This window comes from Cupressus sempervirens, chromosome 2, assembly GCF_028749045.1.
Source record: "Cupressus sempervirens isolate cs-2001-9-10 chromosome 2, ASM2874904v1, whole genome shotgun sequence".
Classification (NCBI taxonomy): domain Eukaryota; kingdom Viridiplantae; phylum Streptophyta; class Pinopsida; order Cupressales; family Cupressaceae; genus Cupressus; species Cupressus sempervirens.
Window position 1 is genome coordinate 692,362,367 of NC_143119.1, and position 25,372 is coordinate 692,387,738.

The following is a 25,372-nucleotide window of genomic DNA, read 5'->3' on the forward strand; positions in this document are numbered from 1 at the left end:
GGGCAATCACATGAATCTCAAATCTCAGCTCCATGTTAGTCACGCTATTGCTCTTCATTACTCTTCCATCCCACTCGACAAGAGTCTTGTTTTCTAGTTCTATTCAACTTAGGGTTCTCATAGTCTTGGCTTTGTTCAACATTGAGAGCCTTATTATCCTATGAATCATTTTCTTTGTGATTTGAATAGGTTTCTTCAACCATAACTGACCATTATGTACATGGTTGAGAATAAACTTGATCCGTTTAATTTAAAAATCTTGGGGCATATGCGAAATGTGTGTCAAACCCTTGGTCTCCAAATGTTGATGCTCAAATTTCAACACACCATTAACACATAACTTGTTCAAGTATTCATCCATCTCCAAGGTTCCAAGTTCTTGGATCAAATAGTGAAAATGTGAATGGATATCATTAACAAGTAATACCTTGGGTAGAATCTGTGATTGAGCTCCAATTGGGACAAACACTTATGTAATTATTGGACTCAATTTGAAGTTTGGTGCCTTTCATTCAATTCCATGAACCAGCATCTCGGATCCTTTCCTTATTTTGCTATTGTAGGATGCCATTCTCATTAGGGTTTATGAAAACATAAAAATCTTCAACATCAAACACACAAATTTCTTGGAAGCACATAAATCACCTTTTTCAAATAGCTCTTCAAAAAATTCATGGTGAAAAATGAATTCAATTTCCTTCCTTTTTTAAAAAATTTGTTTTTTAATCACCATAAATGCTTGGTACTATTGTGTTGAGATAATGGGTGTTGCACACATTGCATAATATTGTTATTTTATTGTTTTATTTTTATTATGTAATGTTGTACCTAGATGGACGTGCAACATGTAAAGATTCCCATGGAATATTCTTGATGAGTTGTATTATAACATTGTGATAATATTTCATGTAATTATTTAATATTGGGGAAAAGAATTAAATGCCCAATATTAAATGTGGGGTCAGTGGGTTAGGTAGCACATGGTTTATGTAATACCACTTAGTGGTTTTGTGGGACTTGCTACTATATAAGCAGCCACAAGGGTAGTTGTTGTAGAGAGAAAAAGAGAGAGAGAGTGACAAGGAAAAGACAAAAGGCAAGAGTCGAGCGGGACAAGGCTTGACAGGTTAGCCAAGGGAGCATTTGTGAAGGTTGAAAGCATGGCATGGGATGTGTGGATTCATGCTTGTTCACATAGTTTGCTCGGTTGTGGCTATGGCCATGAAGGCTTCCATGGTTGTATGGCAATGGTATTTTTTGCTGAATAATACATGATGATGGATGCTTTTGGAGGCTGGTTTTTTCCCTCAATGAGGGTTTCCCAGGGTATATCTTGTGTCACATTTTGTGGGTATGTTTTCTATTCTCTTGCATGTGGATTTTAATTTCGTGTTTATTTCAGATCTATGATGGGTTATGTGGAAACGGTTATATTCTTTATTGCCAAGTTTCCTTACAAGTGGTATCAGAGCCTGGTTTTGGCTTGGTCATGGGTTCAAATCTCCCCGGTGCCATCCCGACCCACGTAAGCACCTGGTATGCACGTCGAGGGGGAGATTGTTGGGTGATGCGACGCGCTCCCCTGCCCACAGGTGGTTAATTATGTGGTGTTCCATGTTCACTAATAGTCATGGCTTTTGGTGCAACGGCAAATGGGCCCTACAATTGGTATCAGAGCTATGGTTTTATTATTGTAACCCTAGATTGAATCCATGGGAATGCATGAGAGGATAAAAGAAAGGGCAAGATATATGAATGATTTATTGCAGATCTAAGGGTTTTGGGTTTGCTGTTATGATGGGATGTTAAAATATTTGGGCATGTGAAATTTTTGGACAAAAGATTTTTTCGGATGTTTCATTTAAATGAGGGTTTTGGGAGGTAGCATGCAGAAATGACCTCCTGGGTAAAAAAAAAAAAAAAAAAACCTCACCATTGGATCCGGGTCGACATTTCCATAAATTTTGATATATAATATGCCCTAGTTTGGCCATGTTCAGAGGGAATGAAAGAGTTTTTTGGTTTCAGCTCATGATGGCCGTCAAATTTAATCCCGTCGGAATTTTCGTCACTGGAAAAAATTAAAAATGAAAAATCGTACTGAAAATGGTAAAAAGACTGTCTTAGTAAAATGGCCATAACTTTCTCTCTGAATATTGGATTTTAGAGTTCTTATAGGCGTTGGAAAGCTAATTCAGAGCACTACAAGATGGTGTAGGTTTGGTTCTATGATATTGAGATTTTGTTAGGTTTTAAGAGCCCTAAAGTTAGATGTTGTTTATTTTGAGCACGGATTAGGGCATAACTTGGGCATACGGAGTCGAATTTTGGAATTCGAGTAGTCAACGGAAAGCTCTTGGAGAGCTCTACATAGTAATTCAGATTTGGTGTAGGTTTGGCATGATTTATTTGTTGATATATTGATTTGAACAATTTATAGTTATATTTTGACTATGGTAACATTGTGAGTTTATGGCATTGGAGATTTAAGTTTTGATGTCATTGTATACTCAGTTCATATTTCAGATTGGTCTCATGATGATATGGTTATCAGTGTTTGATTTGGATATGCATGATGACTTGTTGGGTCTACAAGTTGTGCAGTGTTGTAAGCGGTCTATACTTACAGGTTGCATTTATAGCTTGGTTATGGGTTGTCTTTGCCCATTGATCTTTCATTATTGATGCATATTCAGATTGTTGGCTTGGATTTGGGTTGTCTATGCCCTAAGTCACATGATTTACTATTTTCTTCATGTTGAAAGGATGAGATGTTGTTACCAGGTACAGTCATGGTGGAGGATTGTAGTTGACTATTTTATGCTGACAGATTGGACACTTTGAGAGCCAGATGCTCAGTTCATGGATGTGATCATGGTGTCATGGATTTTGGCATGACATGATTGGTTATACAGGTACATCCTTGATGTTCATTAGCTTGGATTTTCTGATTTGGTTATGGTGGTATATCTTCTTGTTTGAGGATCATGGTTATTTAATTTCTTTTGAGGAGCTCATGATGTGCACTTTGAGTTCTTTGATAGTTTGATGCCTTGGTTGATTCTCATGGTTAGAGGATGGGTTTTCATCATTATGTCATGGATAGCTTGGATACACGGTTTGGTGGGTGCTTGTGACAGTGATGGGATGACAGTGCAGGATTAGTTCCTGGTTTGGTTTATATCTTCTTGGTTTGGAGAAAATGGATTTTATGATGCCATAGGTGACTTGGTACCACAGTTGAGTGGGAGTTGTTGGCATTGATATATTTATTGAGTGTTTGCAAATGTTGGAGGTTTGTCTTAGATCCTGTTGCTGCAGAAGCATCTTTGACATTTGCATGGTGCACTTGTTATCTTCATGGTGTGTGAAGATGGTTAGATCTTGAGGACTCATGGAGTTCTTGGTCATCTTCATGGTGTGTGGAGATGGTTCTTCCTAGTATGTGGAGATGGTTTTCTTCATGGTGTGTGGAGATAGTTGCATCTTGAGGACTCACAAGGTTCTTGGCAAAGGTGTGGTTTATGCTTTTATTTGGCATGTTATCCTTGGTGTGAGGATAGTTTCATTATTATTTCATGGTATACTCTTGATACGCATTTAGAGTTGTGACATTTTATGATGTGTTCATATGGAGCATGTTATCTCTTTAGTTGAGATGGTAAGATCATGTTGTCATGTTTATGTTCCTGAGGCCATGGTTGGAACTTTGACATTGATCTTGGTTTAGTTTCTCGGTATTGAGTACAATGATCATAAGCTAGATACTTCATGATATTGCTATGTTGCATTTGGAGTTGGCATAGATTGATTGGTTACAGGTGCTTATGGATACTTAGAGATGGTGGTGATGCTGATTTCTCTTGGATTAGAGAAGTATTTGTTGGGACGATTGATGGTTTCAGCAGGAAGTCCGAGGGGCAGTCACCTGATATAGACTTGACAGGAGATTGTTCTTAGATGAGTCTTGGTTGGAGACTTGGGTATCTTGATGAAAATTCTCATTCCCCACTCTTGGTCTACTCGGCAGTTTGCTACTTGAGAGGTATAGCCCATTGTTTCTCTCGGTTGTATTATATTTATGCTTATCTTTCATGGATATGAATCTTGAACTATGGCACATGAGTTAGTTCTAGAGGGTTCATTTGAGAGATGGTTTAGCATTGGTTATCTCCATGTGCATATGTTGTTATGTTGGTTGAGTTTTGGAGATGGTTTTATATTGGGCATTTTCCTTGGATTAGGAATGGTTATTCCTTGGTTTAGGAATGATTTTAATGAGTTTGATCTTCTTGTGAGAGGCTTACATCCATGATTAGCTATATGGTATGGTTTGGGTGTTGTTGAGGCTTCTTTTTGGGGTTTTATGAAGGAGATCATACTTGCACAGTTTACATCTAGAGGTGTGTGTAGAAGGACATGATACAGGTTATGATTTGCATGGTTTCTCTGGTCTTGGTTATCTTCCTGGATGTTCAGTTTTTCCTACATTGGATTTGAGATTGGTTAGAGATTGTGATCACTGGTTTGTGCTCATGTATGTCATGTGAGAGATGACATGGTTATTTCATTCTCTTTCCTCTGTTGGTTGTGGTGAACTTGGGAGAGCATTGGAGACTTGTTATGAGAATTTTTCTTGCAGGATATTAGATTATGTGTTATGGATGTCCTTGATACTACATGGATTCACTTCTTTGAGATGTTGTGAGTGGATTGGTTATAGATTTGACATTATCTTTTGCAGTGGGAGCTTCTTGGTATATATGTGGCAGGTATTGCTCTTGAGGCTTGTGATTGCAGGTTACAGATTGGATATGTCAGTGATATGAGATTCACTTGTTATACCTTTGAGGTATGGATAGTTGGATGGGTTTGGCACTTTGTTGTGGGTGCTATTTCAGCTATGGATATTTTGACAACTACGGATACATGTGATTACCTTTGGATCAGGTTTTTTGTACTTGGATTTCAGTTGGTACAGGATTTTATGATCTTCTAATGCGACAGGTTGGGTGGCTTTCTCTTTGGATGGCTTCTATGTATGTCCAGTGGGAGTGGCATAATAGGAGGTGAGATCATTCATGTTTGAGATGCTGGATACTTTGATTTTGTTGCGGGTACCAGGATGGAGCACTTGGTGTATTTTGATCCATGATGGTGGATGTGCTGGTAGGGATTGTTCCCTTGTTCATTTATGTGGCTACGGATTGACCCTATGCAATGTATACAACAAGTGGGAGATTGTTGAGATAATGGGTGTTGCACACATTGCATAATATTGTTATTTTATTGTTTTATTTTTATTATGTAATGTTGTACCTAGATGGACGTGCAACATGTAAAGATTCCCATGGAATATTCTTGATGAGTTGTATTGTAACATTGTGATAATATTTCATGTAATTATTTAATATTGGGGAAAAGAATTAAATGCCCAATATTAAATGTGGGGTCAGTGGGTTAGGTAGCACATGGTTTTAGCACATGGTTTATGTAATACCACTTAGTGGTTTTGTGGGACTTGCTACTATATAAGCAGCCACAAGGGTAGTTGTTGTAGAGAGAAAAAGAGAGAGAGAGTGACAAGGAAAAGACAAAAGGCAAGAGTCGAGCGGGACAAGGCTTGACAGGTTAGCCAAGGGAGCATTTGTGAAGGTTGAAAGCATGGCATGGGATGTGTGGATTCATGCTTGTTCACATAGTTTGCTCGGTTGTGGCTATGGCCATGAAGGCTTCCATGGTTGTATGGCAATGGTATTTTTTGCTGAATAATACATGATGATGGATGCTTTTGGAGGCTGGGTTTTTCCCTCAATGAGGGTTTCCCAGGGTATATCTTGTGTCACATTTTGTGGGTATGTTTTCTATTCTCTTGCATGTGGATTTTAATTCCGTGTTTATTTCAGATCTATGATGGGTTATGTGGAAACAGTTATATTCTTTATTGCCAAGTTTCCTTACATATTGTTCATTTGGTGACAGACTATCTTCTACTCAAGTTCAACCTTAATGCTTGGTAGACTCATTCATAGCTTAGTGTCCACACAATGTTTCAGTGTATCCTAACCTTGCTCAGTAGGGTCTTGCAACATGACCTAGCTCAGTAACATCTTGATTTTCCGCAATCACTCAATGATCCCTTTTCATCTTGAATGTTGATATGGATCTCTTCTTCTTGCTAGCTAGAATTGATATAAGATGTCTACTTTAGAGTCTTAGTTCCAGTTATTCCCCTAGGAATTCAAGTTGACATGCTTGAGTCACCCAACTCTTGAGTGACATCTTCTTCATAACTCAAACTTGCACTCTTAGAAGATTTAGGAATCCATTTCTACCTCATCTACTTTTTTATATTGTCAGCTTTGGCTTTCTTTCAATCTTCAATCCTTCCTATGTTCATACAGTTATTGGCAAGATGTCCAAGTTCTGTACAAATAAAACATCTTCTAGTGGTGTCTCTTGTCCTCATGTGATGTTTCACACAATTTTCTCCAATGTGCTCGAATTCTCCACAGTAGTGGCATCTACACCATGTGTTGTAGTCCCAACTGAATATAGCTTTCACAATTTGTTCTTTTGGATTCAATATCTTGGTTTTGCATTTAGAAGATTTGTGTCCATGCTTCTTGCACTTGTGACATTTACCTTCAAATTTAAGTTTCTCTTTGCATTCACTTGCTCATGACCATGCTTATTGCAATTGTAACACTTTCCATTGAATTTTGCTTTACCATTACTCCAACATTTGTTTGATATATGACCTAACTTACCACATTGATTACAAGTAGACCTTTGATTATTTTGAGTTCCTTGCTTGGATGATTTACCTTCTTCTATGTATCATATTCCTTCTTTGCCTTTCTATTTGTATTGACTTTTCTCAATCAACTAATTTGTGTCTCCTTGAGATTTCAAAATTTTCTTTTTAGTGTTTAGATCATTTTGCAATATTTCATTCTCTAATCTTAGATTCATGATTTCTTCATTTGCATTAGTAAGTTGATCAATGAAGTATTTTTTCTAAAAGGATAGATGTTGAATTGTGTTGTTCTTTTATTCTATCTCTTCTTTGGCTATGTCTTTTTCTTCCATGACTTCACATAATCTTACTAACTAAATTTCTTGTTCTCTTTTCAGCTTTCTAATTTCTTCTTGAAGATTGGAATTTTTTTCTAATAGATCTTTGATTGCATCATTAGTTTCATTTGAATTTATTTCTTGATAGATGTCTTCAATTCTTTCTTCAATGTAGAGATTTTCATTTGTTTGTACCACAAGATATTTTCTTCTTTTCAATGATTAAGAGAGTTTCTCATTTTCTTTCTTTGGTTTCCCACTAGCCAATTCCAAATCCAACTTTTCATTGTTAATAGCCTTATCTAGCATGTATACATCCATTTCTTCTGATCTTTGCTCAAGTTGTTAAACTTCTTCTCTGAGAACTAGAATACCTCTGATACCAATTGTTGGAAATATAGGATAGGCTAGGCTACAGAGATGGGAGGGGTGAATCAAGAACCAATAAAACTTAATCTTATTTCACCAATTAATCCTTCATATATATTCTTTTTTAATTGCATGCACGAAAGACTGAAAGTAGTGAAAAATACATAACACTTTGACACAAGATATGGTGACCCAAAAACCTTCCAAATAGAAATTAAAACTAGGGGGGGATCATACTCACAAGCTTTAGTACTATTGTATAAAGTTGCAAGTTGGTTAAGGCTTATAATTGATCACTTCTGATGATCTACCATATTAGGAGCAATAAGGACTACTAGCTCCACCTTGTTAAAGAGTTTATAAAGCATACAATGAAGTATGCACTCAGTAAAGAGATTTGCAAAATATTTTTAAGTCTACCTTGTTAAAGGATTTAACTGATACACCTATTAGGATGAACTAGTGGTTGATCTCTAATATGTAACTTTGATTTGTTGGTTGAGATTCCTTTGAAATGTAATGATCACCTTGTTGTGATAGATAAATATATATTTCTCCTTATACTACTTGTATCCTTTTCACTTCACACTTTTTCTCTTTATATTCACATCATATTTATTTCTTACTTCTTACTTGGATGTGATATAATACATTACATATATACCAATCTAAATTATAGTTCATCAAAGTTGGCTACAACATAGATTTTCAATAAGATCATAAAGTTAGCTCAACTACTAGCACTCAGGTTTTGAAGATAAACTCAGTGAGGTTCTGATACTCAACAACCATTTTCAACACTTGGCATTTTCATTTTCTTGATAAATTTGGAAGCTTAGTTCATACTAATCACTTCAAAGTAGTCTAAACTTGGTTAGCGTTGGTGACTTAGTGAACATTGTGAAACTTGGCATATAAACTAAATCACTTGGTTGACACTATATGGCTTGGACAACACTAACACTATGAGCTCATTAGACACTGGAGACCATAGTTACACTATGCAATTCAATTAATACTACAAAGCTTGGTTTGCACTATCACTGATCAACTCAATAGATACTGCTTGGAGTGAACTAAATGTAGATTCCAAAACTCAGTAGAAATTTTATTACTTGGTAGTAACTATAAACTAAAGGATAAGCTTGGTAGAAGCTTAACCAATTGATTAAGTGTGAGTCACTAATAAATGAACTTGACCTTAATGTCAATAGCATAGGCCAGTAATATCCTATAGTAAGAATCTTTTGAGTAGTCCATTGAGAAACAAAGTGTCCACCACAAGGTTTAGTCTGATAGGTGCATAGAATATCAAAGACATCCTCTTTAGGAATAAACTAATGCATGAGGTTTTCAATACCAGTATAGAAGAGGAGACTATTGAACTAGGTATATTGTCCACTAAGGCTAACCAACTTTTGGTGTTCTCTAGGAGAGAAGTGTAGTAGAAAATTGCATGTAACCAAATAGTTGTCAATGTTAGCATCCCATGGAATTTTTGCAAAAATGGCAAAGAGGTGCTTATCAGGGAACATATCATCAACAAGAACAGGTGTATCCTCAGGCTATTGTAACCTAGGCAAGAAATCTGCAACCACATTTTCTTGACCTGGCTTATCAAGTATAGTGACATCCAATTCTTGTAATAAAAGAAACCATCTAATAACCCTACTATTTTCTACTAGTTTATTCATAAAAATTGAATTTTTGAGTGATTAGTATGAAAAAACACTTTATAATCAATAATATAGTGTCAAAATGTATTAATAGCATAAACAATAACTAAAAATTCTTTTTTAGTTAATGTATAGTTTACCTCTGGCCCAATCAATTTCTTGTTGATGTAGTAAATTGAATAGAAGAGGTTGTCTTTCTTTTGTTTGAGTACTACTCCCATTGAAAAATTAGATGCATTAGTGTGAATATGGAAAGGGAATTCCCAATTAGGACCTCTAAGAACAAAGGTAGTCACAAGTTTGTTCTTAATAGTCCCAAAGGCTTCCTAACACTCAGGGGTCCAAGTGAAGACAACATCTTTGACTAACAGATAAAACAATGGAGAAGTATCTTATTGAATTTTTTAATAAATCTCCTATAATATCTAACATGACTAAGGAAACTCCTAATTTCTTTTTGGGTTGAAGGTGTAGGGAGGTTCTAGATTATTTATATCTTTTTGGTATCAACTTGGATACCTTTTGAGGAGATTAAGTGGCCTAATACAATTCCCTTAGTCATTAACACTTCTCATGACTCAGAGATAGGTTAGTGTTAATATATCTCTTAAGCCCTTTCTCCAAGTTCTCTCTAGCTTCTTCAAAAGTATCCATATATACTTCTACACAATCATTAACTGGATGAGCAAAGATGCTTAATATCGCTCTTTGGAATGTCACAAGAGCATTGCATAGCCCAAAAGGAAGAACATTTTATGCAAAGGTTCCCCATATAAAGGTTAATGCGGTCTTGTCCTAATATTTTGGGGAAATGTGGACTTGATTTTACCTATTGAATCCATCCAAAAAAGAGAAGAATCATTTCCCTACAAGAGTATCCAAAACTTGATCAATAAAGGGTAATGGAAAGTGATCCTTCTTAGTAGCATTATTTAAAGCCCTATAATCAACACAAATGTGCCACTTACCATTTTTCTTTAGAACAACAACCAAAGGAGATACCCACCTTCTATTCGAGATAGGATAAATGAAACCAACATTCAAGAGTTTTTGGAGTTCTTCTTTGACTACATTGTATAAGGAGGGATTGAGTCTTTGTTGATGTTTTTGAAGTGGGTGACTTCTTTCATTGATGTAAATGTCATGGGTACATGTGTCTAGGTGAATACCTAGCATGTCTTCATATTCCCATGAAAATGCATCTTTATGTTCTTTGAGCACACCTATGAGATCTTTGACTTGAGATGGTATTAATTGTAGACTAATATTAAGAGTACACCTTGGTAAGATCTCTAGAGCTTCTAATGGTGTAGGAGCATTAAGAATAATTTTTGGTAATGTTTGTAGTTTATCTAAAGAATATAATAGACTATACAAATGCTAATGTGGCAGAAGATGGTGTAATATGAGAAAGTGTTGGATAGACTAAGGATTTCCAACTAAGGGAATTTTTCCAAAAGGATAGTCAATAGCCACATGAGAAGAAAAACCATAGTTTCTAAGATGACATTAGACTGATACCTATTATAAAGAAAGTTCACCAAAATATTGTCAACATTAGGTTCCTCAAGGTGTTGTGTAGGTTTGATAGTAAGGATTTGTTAGAGTAGATAGTAAATTTTATTCCATTTATTAAATTACTTTTACTCACTTCTTAAAATTTTACTTTATGCACATTGTATTTCCATTTAATAAGTAATTAGTACTTATTAAATATCATTTACCTTTTAGGGTTTCCTTTTTAGGTTTTTGATCAACTTTTATAAGGATTGATCTTTTTTAATTATCTCTTATATTTTTAGTCTGACAATATAGTTCTCATATTTTGAGAGAAAAACCCTGCCTCTTCTTTGTTTTTTCTTCTCTATGACAGTTTCTTGTATGCAGGTGTTCTTTAGGATTTGTGGATTTGTATTGTGTATTTTTCAAATCCCTTACAATATCAAAGTTGGATTTTTTGTAGCTTGTTTAGTATTTGGAGAAAAAGAAGAACAAGGGTTTGATAGAACATATCTAGCATTTTTTGAGTATTTTCTATGAAAATAGGGGGGACTCTAATTTTTGGAGCACTTTGAGCCAAAACAAACCCCATAGTTGGATTTAGAAGGCGTTGAAACCCCCAAATTTTTATAAAATTTGTCCATTTTGGACATAGTTGGAATCTAAGGCAAAATAATATTGCTTCTAGGTTGGCCATGTTTCCTAAGACAGCAATTTTTTTGTTTTCAATATGCAATTTGAGATTTTCTAGTTCAAAAATTGAGAATTTTTGGCATGTTTCCTAAGGTGGTGATTTTCTTATTTTTGACATGCAAATTAAGATTTTTTTGTTTGCAAATCAAGCTTTTTTGGTATGTAAATCAAAATTTTGGTACACAAATTGAAATTATTGGCACACAATCAAGATTTTTTGGCTCACAAATCAAGTTTTTTTATTACTCAAATCAAGATTTGTGTATGTGAATCCTGATTTTTTTGGCATGCAAATTGAGGTACTTTTGTATGAAAATCAATTTTTTGGCATGAATCCCGAGGCATTATTCATGCTTTTTTGCTCAAAGTTAGATAATGCTTTCTATCTTCTAGGCAGGCAGAACTTGCTCATTTTAGCTCCATTTTCAATCTAAAAGAAGCATCAAAAAAATCTTCTCAAGCCCTATCCAAATGCTCTATTATTTTTATTAGTATTTATCAAAGGTACATGTGATTCTCAAACTAAATCCTTTTTTATCTCTTCTTGTTTATGCATTCGTACTAGTAGTTGGGGTTAGGTTTTTTGCATTGTGGGGGGTGTTTTGTATTATTGTTTATGTTATTTACATTAATAAACTGGAAAAATTTTCAAAAAAAATCCAACATCTTTTGAAACAATTGTCGAGACCTCTTCTTGTCTATAACTTTTGACCCCTCATAACAATCACACATGGAAGACCTTAATGACACAACTTCTCTAGTCAAAAGGGTCATAGTCTTGTTTAGATGTAGTGTAGCCAATTTTACAAAGGCATCTTGAGGTCATGCAAAACAAGAACAAGATGGATGAGGCAATAGGATTGATTTCTTTGCAGGTATTTGATAGTCTGCAGTTTAATCTTGATGGGTGCAATACTCCTCTAGCTATGTGGACCAAGCTTGAAGGCTTGTTTCGTACAATGAATGAGTTTAGGGTACTTTAGATTGAGTCAAATATTACCTCTCTTGTACCAAATTATTTTCCTTCCATTGAGGAATTCTTGATGAATTTTAATCAATAGAGATCTTTATTGTAGGGTTGTGGGAAGACCAAGACTGACATTGAGTGCATTTACCTAATTCTTTCTAAGCTTCATTGAAACTTTTAGATTTTTTTCTTCTACCTTATATTCCACCAAATAAACTTTGGGTAATATATTTACCTTTCCATCCTTAAAGGTTTTTTGTGATCATTTAACTTGAGAGAAAGCTAAGCTCTCTCAGTTGGATTATCTCACAAGCTCACAGACGTATGCATTGGTAGCTTGGCCATCTTCAGGGACGAAGGAGAAGACATAGAAATCTCACTCTATAGAGTCTCAAATTAATTCTATCACTCACTATTCATCAAGGCTACCTCCTCTAAACGAGGTTAAACCAAAGCCAAAAAGACCAAAGTGTGCTTATTATAATAAGCCTAATCATGATGAGTCACATTGCTATAAGAAGAAGTTAGATGACTATTTCAAATAGGTTTCAAATTTGATTGCTCTCCTTCAAAAGAGAAATATTGATATTCCTTCTACTTCTCATAGATCATTTTCATCATCATCATTTTAATCAAATGGTAAAGACATAGGAAAGGGTCATGCACTATGTCAAATTACTACTCAAAATTCTTCTATATGGTTACTAGATTCAAGTGCTTCACACCATATGGCATCTTCTCAAGATTTGTCCTCTTATTTTGAGGCTTCTCCTACTCCACACATTTTGATGAGGAACAACATTTTTATGATTATATGTGGGAAAGGTTATATTGACATTTATGATGAAATATTTCATGATGTACTTTGTGTTCCATCTCTATCCTCTAAACTTCTCTCTATTTATCAAATCACACATAGTGGGTTGCACAAGATTTAGTGCACATCAAATATGGTGAAATAAGCAATATTGTTGCTATAGGGACTATTTTTCATGCTTCTCACATTTTGGTCCACCATCTCCACTATCGAATACTCACTCTCCTTCTTCATGAGAGACTACTGAGGTTAATTTAGGTCACTTGAACTTATGTGTTGTTCTTGAGGCCAATGCTATGACTTCTATACCTCCACCTCATGTTCAAATTCCATCTCTACATAGGATTACTCTTCAACATTTCCTACTATTGCAACTTCATTCATCAAACCACCTACTATAGTTTTTGTGGATATATCAAAGGACACACATCTTTTCTTAGATGACATATTCAACACACCTGTTATCCTACCTCCATTGGAGATTCTATTTTAGGATTCTTTTTCTTTCTCCTTTGAGTATTAGCTAGGACTTGCAACTACACCTTACATACATGGTCTTTTTCATCCTTGTCCAATAGCTTTTCTTCCTTCATATTGGAGCCACATTGGTATGTTTGTCCACATAGGAGTTCTACCATTCTGGGGAGGCTATGGAGTCTCAAACTTCTATCGTGGGGGCTTTCATTGTACTTATGGTCTTGAGAGATTCTATTGAGATTCTATTGTGCATTATTTTCTATCTCTTTTTGGAGTAGGGTTTTTCGCACTTGGTTTTCTCTATTTCTTTGTTTCATAGAGATTTGATTGTGATTAGGTACCCATCAGGCCTTATTGTCAAGACCCAAGTTTTCTTTCAGCATTGTAGTTAATTTTCATTGTTTGTAGTTGCATTTTTCCTCATCTTAAGGGAGGAGTTAGAGTAAAAGGTTAATTTAATTTCATTTATTATTCACCTTTACTCCTTTCTTAATATTTCACTTTATGCACCTTGAATTTCCATTTAATAATTAAGGATTGATATTTTGTAATTATCTCTTATCTTTTTAATTTGATAATATAGTTCTCATATTTTTAGAGAAAAACCTTTTCCTCTTCTTTACTTTTTCTTCTTTGTGATGGGTTCTTGCATGCAAGTGTTCTTCAATTTTTATGGATTTGTATTGTGTATTGCTCAAATCCTTTAGGACTAGTACAAAATCTTCTAGATCGTTGTCAAACCATACAGGATCTTCTATATCTAATGAAGGTTGAGGAGAGGGATAGAGTGTCAATTGTTTTGTTTGTTATCTATTGGAAATTACCATTTTACTTGACTGAAAATTAATGTGGGCATTAGCAGTAGCTAACCAGGGTCTCCCTAGAATCAAAGGATACCCACCCCAACTTATCTTTTGGTTGCAGAATCATAAAATTAGTTGGATAATCCCAATTGTTAATGGAGAGAAAAATATCTTCGATGCCCCCTTCTGGTTTGACTAAGGACTGATCAGCCATCTAAAGTAATGTAGGAGTAGGTCTAAGTCCATCCAATGATAATTTGATTTTTGCTTCATTAGTCATCACATTTATAGCAGCACCTACATCCACAAGTGTATTAGGAATAACAATTTGACCTATACTTACCTATATAACTAGATGGTCAAGATCTATGTATTTTGAAATTGTTGTACTCTCCAACATTAATTTTGCCAATTGTCTAATAACTTGAATAGTCTTTGGGTCCTCCATTTTTTTTCATTAGGTTCATAACCCTCATGCCATTTTATTTTATACTAGAATATTTTTAAAGCCTAAAAATGAGGAATTTTGATATTAAAATTGTGTAATTTATTTAAAATATCAAACTTTGAATGTTTTGGTTCCTTAGGCTCTAGCTTAGGGATGAATCATTCAGGAAAGGGAGGCTCTTTTTCTAGCTCTTCTTCAGGTTCATCATGAACCTTTGTGACAGTAGGTCCTTTAAGAGCCTTCCTAGATCTTATTTTTACATCATCCAACTCAACTATGTTTATAGAATAGGTAGGAAAATTGGTCACCTCATTATTATAAAGTGGTTGAAAAGGCTTATTATTAGGATTTGAATTTGGTTGAGTTGGCATGGATGTGGGTTTAGGCGACTGTGGTGGATTGGAGGAAGATGGAAGTATCAGAGGAAGAAATTATTGAGGTTGTTGACAGGGACTTATCATTGGGACTGGAGGAAAATATTTTTGTGGAAGATAGGATTGTGTGTAAGGTTGTGGAGGTAGATACAAAGATTGTGGCCTCCATACCTAATGCCATAGTTGTGTTCTAAATTCAAAATTTTGGGGCCATTAAGGATAGGGTTGAGGTTCTTTTCAATCTCCATACCATGGACCTTGGTTAGAAAATTGTTGAGATGGTTTGGAAAAATGTTTGTTGGAGAACCCTCTAGGTGGGAACTAGTGTCATGGAGCCATAAAGTAAATTGGTTCTTTAGTATACTCCATAGGAACCAACCCTTCAAGAAAAGGTCATAATGTCAAAGTCTTGCTAGCTTCCCCAAGGAATTATACATGAGTTCAATTATAGGGGCAGTCTTCTAGTCCATGCTTCTTATGACAAGTTGGGTAGTATACTACCAAGGCCTTTTCAACTTCCTCTTATTTCCGATGAGTATACAGAGTATGAATTTTCATTCCCATATGATTTTAAAAATTAGTTTTAAGATCTTCAAGTAGGTTACCAATTTCTCTCTTGGAGATACCTAATGCATTACCCATAGTGGAAAACTTACTTGAGTGTCCACAAATAGATATATGAGACCATGAATAGTTCATGTATATATCACAAATATCATCAAAGGATAATTTATAAATATCACCTTTGCTAATGAAATTTAAAGCATCCATGGTTCCATCATGAATCCCTCTTAGGAAGATTATTTTGATAGTGTTTGTGGTTAAATTAGGGTGTATTGAATATTTAAGCTAAAGGAAAAATTCTCTAAGAAATCTTCAACTGAATCATCTTCTCGTTGAGTCATGCAAAATATTTCATCCCATATGTCCTTGGTCTTACAATACTCTTGATATTTTTCCTAGAAAAGCATCTCTCATTTTATCTCATGCTCTAATGTCCCTAAGGCTCATAAACCATTGTAATGCATCGTCTTTCAATGTGGCTAGAAATAGCTTTAATTTTTGTGCATCACTTTGATAATCATAGCTATTACAAAGGACATCAAATTTAAATAGGAACATATCAAGATGCTTAGAGGTTGACCCTCTAAATATAGGGAGTGTTGAGTGAGGGATATTCTTCATAGGGGTCTTATCCTCTAGAGGCTAAATAGGAAACTCAAAGGTCATATTGTGTTGAAAATTTGTATTACCATTGTATCTAACATTGTTACCTCCTACATTATTTCTGGTATTATTAGCCATGACTTCTTCTAAAACTTCTTCTTCCCAAGGTGTATTGTATGTCTTAAAAGGTTGTTTTGGTGGATTTGGAGATCTAATTCACCTAGCTTTGTATGAATTTTTTAATTGTTGAAAAAATTTAGAAGGTATAGTAGGGGAAGTGGATTGAGGAGGTAGTCAACTGACTTCATTCTTTGGTTTTGTTTTGATAGTTAATGGACCTTTCTCTTTTTGTGGTTTTTGAATTTTTGAACTACCTACTAACTCTTTCTTAACAAACCTAACTTGACTATTTCTAGGCCTATTCATGAACCTAAATGATTTATTGTAGTGAAAACCCTAGGTACTAGACCAAACAAGGTTGACACTTGATCAAAAAATCCCACACACACATTGTTCCTATCTTGACTTACTATGATTACATGCCTTTAATATCTCTCCCTAGCAACGGCACCAAAAATATAGAGAAAAGTTGGAGTCTAACTATTAGAAATTTGTCCAACACTCCCCTTAGGATTTGTGACAAGGGCTTAACCACCTCATGTGTACTATAATTTGAGTGGTTGTATCAAGCATTGATAGATTAGTCTTTTGGTACAATGACAACCCCACTTTAACAAGTGGTATTTGAGGTTGGCCATAGGTTTGAATCCTCAAACCCTCAAGTAACACTGAGGGTGAGATTGTTAGAAATTTGTTTACCGCTCCCGTTGCGATTTGTGATAAGGGCTTAACTACCTCCTCTATACTGTAAGTTGAGTGGTTGTACCATGGATTGATAGATCGTTCTTTTGTTACAATGACAACCCCACTCTAACACTAACTCGATAGATTATTTATGGACATGATTGAATCGAAATACCTTAAGAGTGTTAATCTGGGATTCATAAACTAACGAGAGATATAGTGATTGTTTTCTCAAGGGGTGAAATTAACAAGCCAAGTGATTATGAATGTAGTGTATTTCATGTGTAATTTAAAAGAATCTAAATAAATTATAATTCAAATTCAAAGAAATAAATCCACACTTGCAAAAATTAATCTATCTAATTCTCATTAACTAGCATTTAATTAACACATCATTATGATTATGAAAGCTAACTATAATAACAACATCATCATAATCATAAAATATAAATATATTTAATTAACACAACATTATTATCACTACAAAAGCCACACATCAAAATATCTATATTTAAATAAAATTTCTTTGAAATAATGATGATAGTTTAGGTTAGATCCAATTTGAGATAGGAGGCTTAAGTGTGATAAGAGACCTATAAAGTGATTATTGATAAGGTGGGTAATGAGGAGCGATAGGAGGTCTATAAATTATGAGAGGATTTTGTGTTGAGAAATGAATAGAACTTTGGAAAAAATAGGGGACTCAATATGATTGGAATAGGATGTAGAGAAAGCAATAGAGAACAATGCAAACTTTGGGAATACTATGGTTAACTACTAAACTTATGAGCATATTTTTTATAGTCACAAAATGAATTCCAAACCTTAAGATAAATTATCATAGAGATATGGAATGAATGAGTTCATAATAAATATTAGAATCATACCACACATTAAAAAAACTAAATCCAAGCCTATTATGAAGCATTGATCACTTATAGATTAGAAATTGTAAAAAAGGAATAGAAGGCATTTGAAATTATCCCACCTATGCTCCAAGAGAGGGCCCTTCCTCTAGTTTTCATGGTGAGAATTTAACTTAAATCAATAGAAATTATCTCAATGCATAACCATAAAATGAATATATCGATCTAAATTTTATATATATATATATATATATATATATATATATATATATATATATATATATATATATATATATATATATATATATATATATTCCTATGGGTCTTTTTAACATCTTTTGCATACTATCTCCCTTATATCTAAATGGTATAATCATACATATATATAAGTACTGTAAATGTTTAGAGCCCAAAAAATTTAGAACAAAATAGAGAATTTGGTTCTAACTAATTAATAATCTTAACAAAGTAAGATTATGGCTTTTGGCTATAGGAAAAAGCTATAAACAAGCTAAATATTATTCAAAGAATATAAACCAATTACATGAAAGCAACTATCAAAATAAAGATTCACCAAAATCCATACCTTCCATTTGTCTTGTAGAATTCTCAAGGCTAATCACCTACAACATTTGAACATGTGTCACATGAGTACCAAAAATAACAACAACAAAAATATTCTTTCCAACTAATAATAAATTAGGCTTCTTTCATGTATTTCTAGTGATAATGTTAAGAAGGAGATTAATGAAAATAGATTGATACAAGTATGATAAATGTCTTTCAATCATTGTTTTTTCACTGATGTCAAACTTGCTACTTGTTGGTAAGACAATTTCTTACATGATTTAAGTATTGTCACGTATTTGATTGGTGAAGAGGATTTGATAAAAATATGTAATAATAGCTCCTAAAGAAAAGGTTGAGTTATGATATAAAAAGGAGTATAAGAATCAGCTAAGTCAATGATATCATAGTGCATTGATAATCTACTTAAGGTTGCAAAGGTTGGTTACACTAAGAAAGTTTAGAAGAATAAGTTAAACAAAGTTTGTCTTCCAAACTTGACTGAATGGATAGTAGGTTCCAAGAAAAGTTAGTGCAAGCCAAGCAAAAAATTAGTTGGAGCCAAGTAAAAGTCTATTTTAGTGTATGTCAAGAAAAATAGTGGATGTTGAGTAAAGTTTAGTTAATTTCAAGTACCAGTAAACTTTAGTTCATGCCGAGTGATTTTACAAACACTAGTACATTTGAGGCCATTTTTTGACCATTATTGGTCAAAATTTTGACCCAATTTTTGACCAAATTCAACCAGCCCATTGGTCAAAAATTTTATGGTCAAAATTTTGACCAATAGGTTGGTAGAAAACCTTCTAGAGCCATGGTGTAAGTTCTGCCAGGAATTGGTCAAAATTTTGACCAATGAAGGTAGAAAATTTTGACCAATGAAGGTAAAAATTTTGACCAATAAAGGTAGAAAATTTCAACCAATGAAGGTATAAATTTTGACCAATGATGGTAGAAATTTTTGACCAATGAAGGTATAAATTTTGACCAATGAAGGTAGAAAATTTTGACCAATGAAGGTAGAAATTTTGACCAATGAAGGTAGAAAATTTTGACCAATGAAGGTAGAAATTTCTACCAACACCTGGGTGTAAAAAAATTTTCAGGCATTCTATTAAATAGTTCACATGCCTTGCATATGATTTGACCTTTTGCATGCATCCTGCACTCTCTCATCTAGCTGATGATGGATCACAAAGAGTGATCTAAAACGATGATGCTAAAAAACACACACAATCAAATCCAAAACGAACTTGCATTACAAATGGATTATGGAAATCTGATATTATTAATCTTGCATGCATGTCTACTAGGACAATCACAACTTAAACATATCTGATATTGTTAATCTTGTGTGCATGTCTACCAGGACAATCACAACTTAAACATATAGATATATTTAAGTTGTGATTGTCCTGGTAGACATGCACGCAAGATTAACAATATTAGATTTCCACAATCCATTTGTAATGCAAGTTCATTTTGGATTTGATTGTGTGTGTTTTTTAGCATCATCGTTTCAGATCACTCTTTGTGATCCATCATCAGCTGGATGAGAGAGTGCAGGATGCATGCAAAATGTCAAATCATATGCAAGGCATGTGAATTATTTTATAGAATGCCTGAAAAATATTGACAGTAAGTAATCAAATTGTCATAAACACTGATAATAACTAATATTCTTCTCCATTAATATGTCCGATATAATAAGAAAACTTGGCAAATATGCACAGCAAGTTATATGCTAAAAGGAAACCATTTAGGAGATATAGAATTTGAACAACCATATGTTAAGATTCTACAATTTGTATCACTTGCATGAGTCTAACAGTTGAGAATAAGTTCATCATCCTCCCTGCAATATGTTATAATGGCCTACACATCCACAAAAGTTCCAGCGTGTCAAATTTGTAGAATATGAATTGTTTGGTAGTGAATGGACATGATTGACAATAAATCATCATATAAAAAGACTCCCATGTGAAGCATGAATACAAAAGGAAATGAATATGGATGATAGGGAAGAGAATTAAATAATAGAGGCTCTTAACTTTAGTTACAATCATGATATGGGTGATGCACAACTACCTCCTGGATTCATGTTCCATCCCACTAATGAAGAGCTCATAACACATTATCTTATTAGAAAGGTTTTAGATAGAAATTTCATAGCAAGGGCCATTGTTGAAGTGGACTTCAACAAGTGTGAGCCTTAGGGAGGGTTCAATTCACTCCTTTATTATTCACTATGCATATAATCCCACACACCCATTTGATCTCAATTGATGATATGTATTGAATGCTAAGTGTCTATGCTGAGTGCTCAAAAACCATCCATTTCATGCCTTTATCTATACACAATGTCTTTCTAGTTTCTTTCTACTTGCATGCCCATTTCATTTCATATGATCATCTAAAAATTGTGTCACTCTAAGCTCTCAATTGTTTCCTCTTGATTGATCATCTCATAATTGTTGAATGAGAGCTTTGGGATAAGCTATAGGCATCCATAAAAGTATAAAGGATTTTATCAAATGGTGTAGATGAAGTAGTAGCATTTTCCTTGCAAGACATGCTTGCAAAATGGAAGCATAGATAAGTCATGTGAATTGTTTGACAAGATGCCTAAACGTAATGTAGTCATCAAAAGCCATGGTTGCTCGATATGCACAAAATAGATACATTGAGAGAATATATCTGTTTAAGTTGCAACTACCCTGGTAGACATGCATGCAAAATGTGGAGTCCTAGATGAATAGTTCAACTATCATGTTGTTGTTTAACTAAGATCGCTCCTATCTTGTTTAATCCTACATGTGCTTGTTTAGTAACTTATAATACATGTCAATTCTAGTCATTCATGAATATCGAGCCTCCATACTCATGGAATGATTTCCATTATTCTTAAATTCTATTGCAGTAAGTAAATGGTTAAAAGAAGTCACTAGTTCTCCAATTGGTGTAGCAACAAGTTTAACACAATGTGGAAAACATCAATTAGAAATATGGATGGTTAATAACTCCTATCAATGCATTAATAAAGAAAACCAAATTGATTTGAGACTCCAAAGGATCAAGGAAATCTTGCAAAAATTGAAGTTTTATTGCTTGTGGTATTACACTAGTCCATACACCTAACTCCCTCTTCTATATCTATAATAGCAGCTCCCTCTTACATATATAAGACTTCAAAATATAATCAATTCAACCAACTGTCATTGGGTTGAAAGGTTTAAGTCTAAAACTAATACTTCCCTCTAAAATCTAAATGAGCATTATATGTTTGAAAATTTGAAATTAAAACATAGATCAGCTTATTAAATCTACATGAACAGTGCACAACTTTTATTCAATAGGGGTATGAAGAATACTCGTGATAGATAGTCATTGTCAGTATGCTACAAAATACTGTCAGCTAGCTTGTTCTCATATGTTTTAATTGTCTCCAAGTAATGAGCATACTCTTCCACACTGAAATCTCCAAACAACAATCCTAATTAAAGACAAAAATGTTCTTCCATTTAAAAGAAAAAAATTGCATAGATTATTTACAATAGGAATAAGGGGCAATATATCTTCAAAAGATGTGATTAAAAAAAGCACACATAATGAAATTATTGCAACATTGACCTTGTAGGGTGAAAAAGATTACTTCAAGTTCAAAGTGATTAATATTACAATAAAACTAGAAAATAAATCATCACAGTGTTGCACAGTTGAGCAAGTCTAAGATTTTTAGCTCAAAATTTTTAGAAAACAAAATTTTCAGCTCAAATTTTTTAGAAAACAAAATCCAGTAAACATTACAATCAAAAAATACACTTAAAAAGCATTGAACTTGGAGACTTCTTACCTTTAAAACTTCCAATTTGTGCAATTGTATAGTGTATTGTCAATTGGATAGCAAGTAGCATATTACCAATTACGCAATTTTATTATGAAGTTATATAATGTAAATCTAAGGAATTAGAGTAATCGTCCCATTATCCATATTTATCCTAAAAGGAAACATTACACCTTACTCATTGATATTAGCAGTCAGAAACATCAAAAGTGTAGTCCAACATCTAATGGGACATCTAAGTGTAGTGTAACTTGGAAATACACCAAATCATGTACAAAGGATCCCAAAGAGACAATGTAATAGTGTTTAGGAAAATACAACATAAATTGTCATGAAGATGATATTGTGAATATGTAAACAAAGATAAGGCACAATAAGTGTGCAAAAGAATGCCTATAAATTTTCTTTTTCATCAAAGGTAATTATTGCAAGGTGCCCCTAAAATGCAATAATTATTCAACATTGAAGATATGTGCTTTTCTGCAGACATGTAAACAAGGAAATGAGTTATTTAACAAAATTCTTTAACACAGTATGTTCTCGATATTGATGTTTTTATAAGCCACACACATTAAAATAAAATATGGACATTCCAGGCCCTTGAAACAATTTTCATCGATCAACCATGTGTGATAGAGAATTCAATGGGAGTGGAAGTCAATGGAATGCAATGATTGCAAAATATGCACAAAATGAAACTATCAATCATGTTTTCAAGTCTCCCAATCAAATCAAAATGTGATTGGTGGGTGGGAAGCCAAGCTCTACCACGTATGAAAATCATCTAACAACCTCAAGTATAGTTCAAAATTTAAATCAACATAACAAATTCAACTTTGGTCTGTACTCCCATAGGTAAACTTTTAGTTTGAATGTACTAAGGAAATAAACTTACCAAGCCCTAAAAATCTAGCATTGTGAATGATATATTCCTTGCTTATTTAATTAAGGAATTTATTTAATAAACACTCTGCTTACCTAAATAGCATAGATATTTATGTAACTAGTTTATTTCCCCTTGCAAACAAACATTCATATAAGTGCACAGACACTAAAGTGAGATAAAGATTAAATGTACAAATACATTCCACATTTAACTTTGGTATTTAATTCACAGATCATATATCTATTATAATCTCTATATAGTCACACAATAAACGAAATGTTTGTTTTAATATTACTATTCCTCTTGGTTTGTAAGTAATCAAATTACACATGTATGAATATGCATGCATGACATTAAGAGTTGTAACATTATACATTATTGATAAACTAGAATTCTTTGCCAACATGAGCAGAGTCTGCTATGAACACTACTAGGCAACAAACTCTTTATAAAATCACTCTTTCAACCATTCATAATATGAATTATAGTTACAAAATATATTTCTTAGAAATAAAGAGAGTTTTCTTTAAGTGAAAGACTTGATTTGCACACAAAAGTAACTTTAGTAACATTCTAGATTTATATTGCAAGGTTAAAAATCAAAAGTGTCTTAGTAACTTACACATTCTCCCACATGCCATAATGAAAAAAATACTTCGTTACAAAAACTCACAAGACACTTTTTCATATCATGGTCACACAAGCTAGAAGGAAAATAAGTCAAGTCTACTTACTTGAATTTTGTTCACATCTAAATGGCTAATAGAAAAATGAGTCTTTATATGCTAGTGTGACTTCTGACTGATGTTTTGGACTACAGTAATAGTAAATTTGTGATTTGGAATATGCACAGCCTCCCAATCATCCCCTCTAACAATAGTTGGTGACCACCAACGAACATGCTGAAAAACATAAATTAAGAAATATATATAGAAATAAGTGTTTGAAAATAATCTAAATAAAATGGAAATCAAATTATGCCTCTATCAACATGATAAAGAGAAGCATATAGTTCACTATCTTTTCAAGTTTAGCATCTTTTGAGATGTTGTACATAAATGCAACTATTTTATGTACTATTGAAGCATGTAATAAAGAATACTCACGATAGATAGTCATTGTCAGTATGCTCTAGAATATTGTTAGCTTGCTTGTTCTCATATGTTTTGATTGTCTCCAAGTAACGAGCAAACTCTTCCACACTGCAATCTCCAAAAAATAATCCTAATTAAAAACAAAAAAAATTCTCCCATTTAAAATAAAATAGAATACTTTTCATGCATGTTTGACCCTATGTTCTAAGTGTTCCTTGGTGGGGTAGTACAGAGGATCCGTGGTGTCTTCCTAGGCAAGTCTGCAAGAGGTTGGAACACAGTAAATTAGAAGCAAATCCCAGTAACAAATGTATAATGTATAGTAATATTAAAACCTGGAAGGATTGCTACCAAAGAGGCAAAATTGATGCTAAAGATAACAATCTGATTTTGGAAGGTGAAGTAAAAGTGAATGCAATAGATGATCTAGTACTCAATTATGAAGTATTTGCCAAGACTTCAAAAATTGTGGTAAAACATTCATGTGAGCCAATATTTTAAAAAAGAAGCCCCATTTTATACATTTGTGAAGTTGTATATTAAAAGTGTTACTCAGCATTTTGACTTTTACTAGCTTTGAGGATGAGTCTCTTTAAGGAAAAGGGCATGTTATGTGCCTAGATACAAAATAACATTATACTTGTTTTCTAGCCTATAGCCCTAGTTCCCAAAAATACATCTCTTCTTTTCAAAGTGCAATAGACAGAACCACCATTATTTGAGTACTCTTTCTCTATAGTTAGGAATTTGTAGCTACAGTTTATCTTAGGAGAGCATGTACTTCCCATATTTTTCAAATATGGTGTTGTTTGATTTTTTTTGGAACTCATTCTATGAATTTTTAAGGAACTCCTCAAAATCCCCACTATGAAGGAAAGAAAACAATATTAAAACTAAAATGAAAACCATTTATTTCATTGGTAAATAGCAAGGAACATAGTCC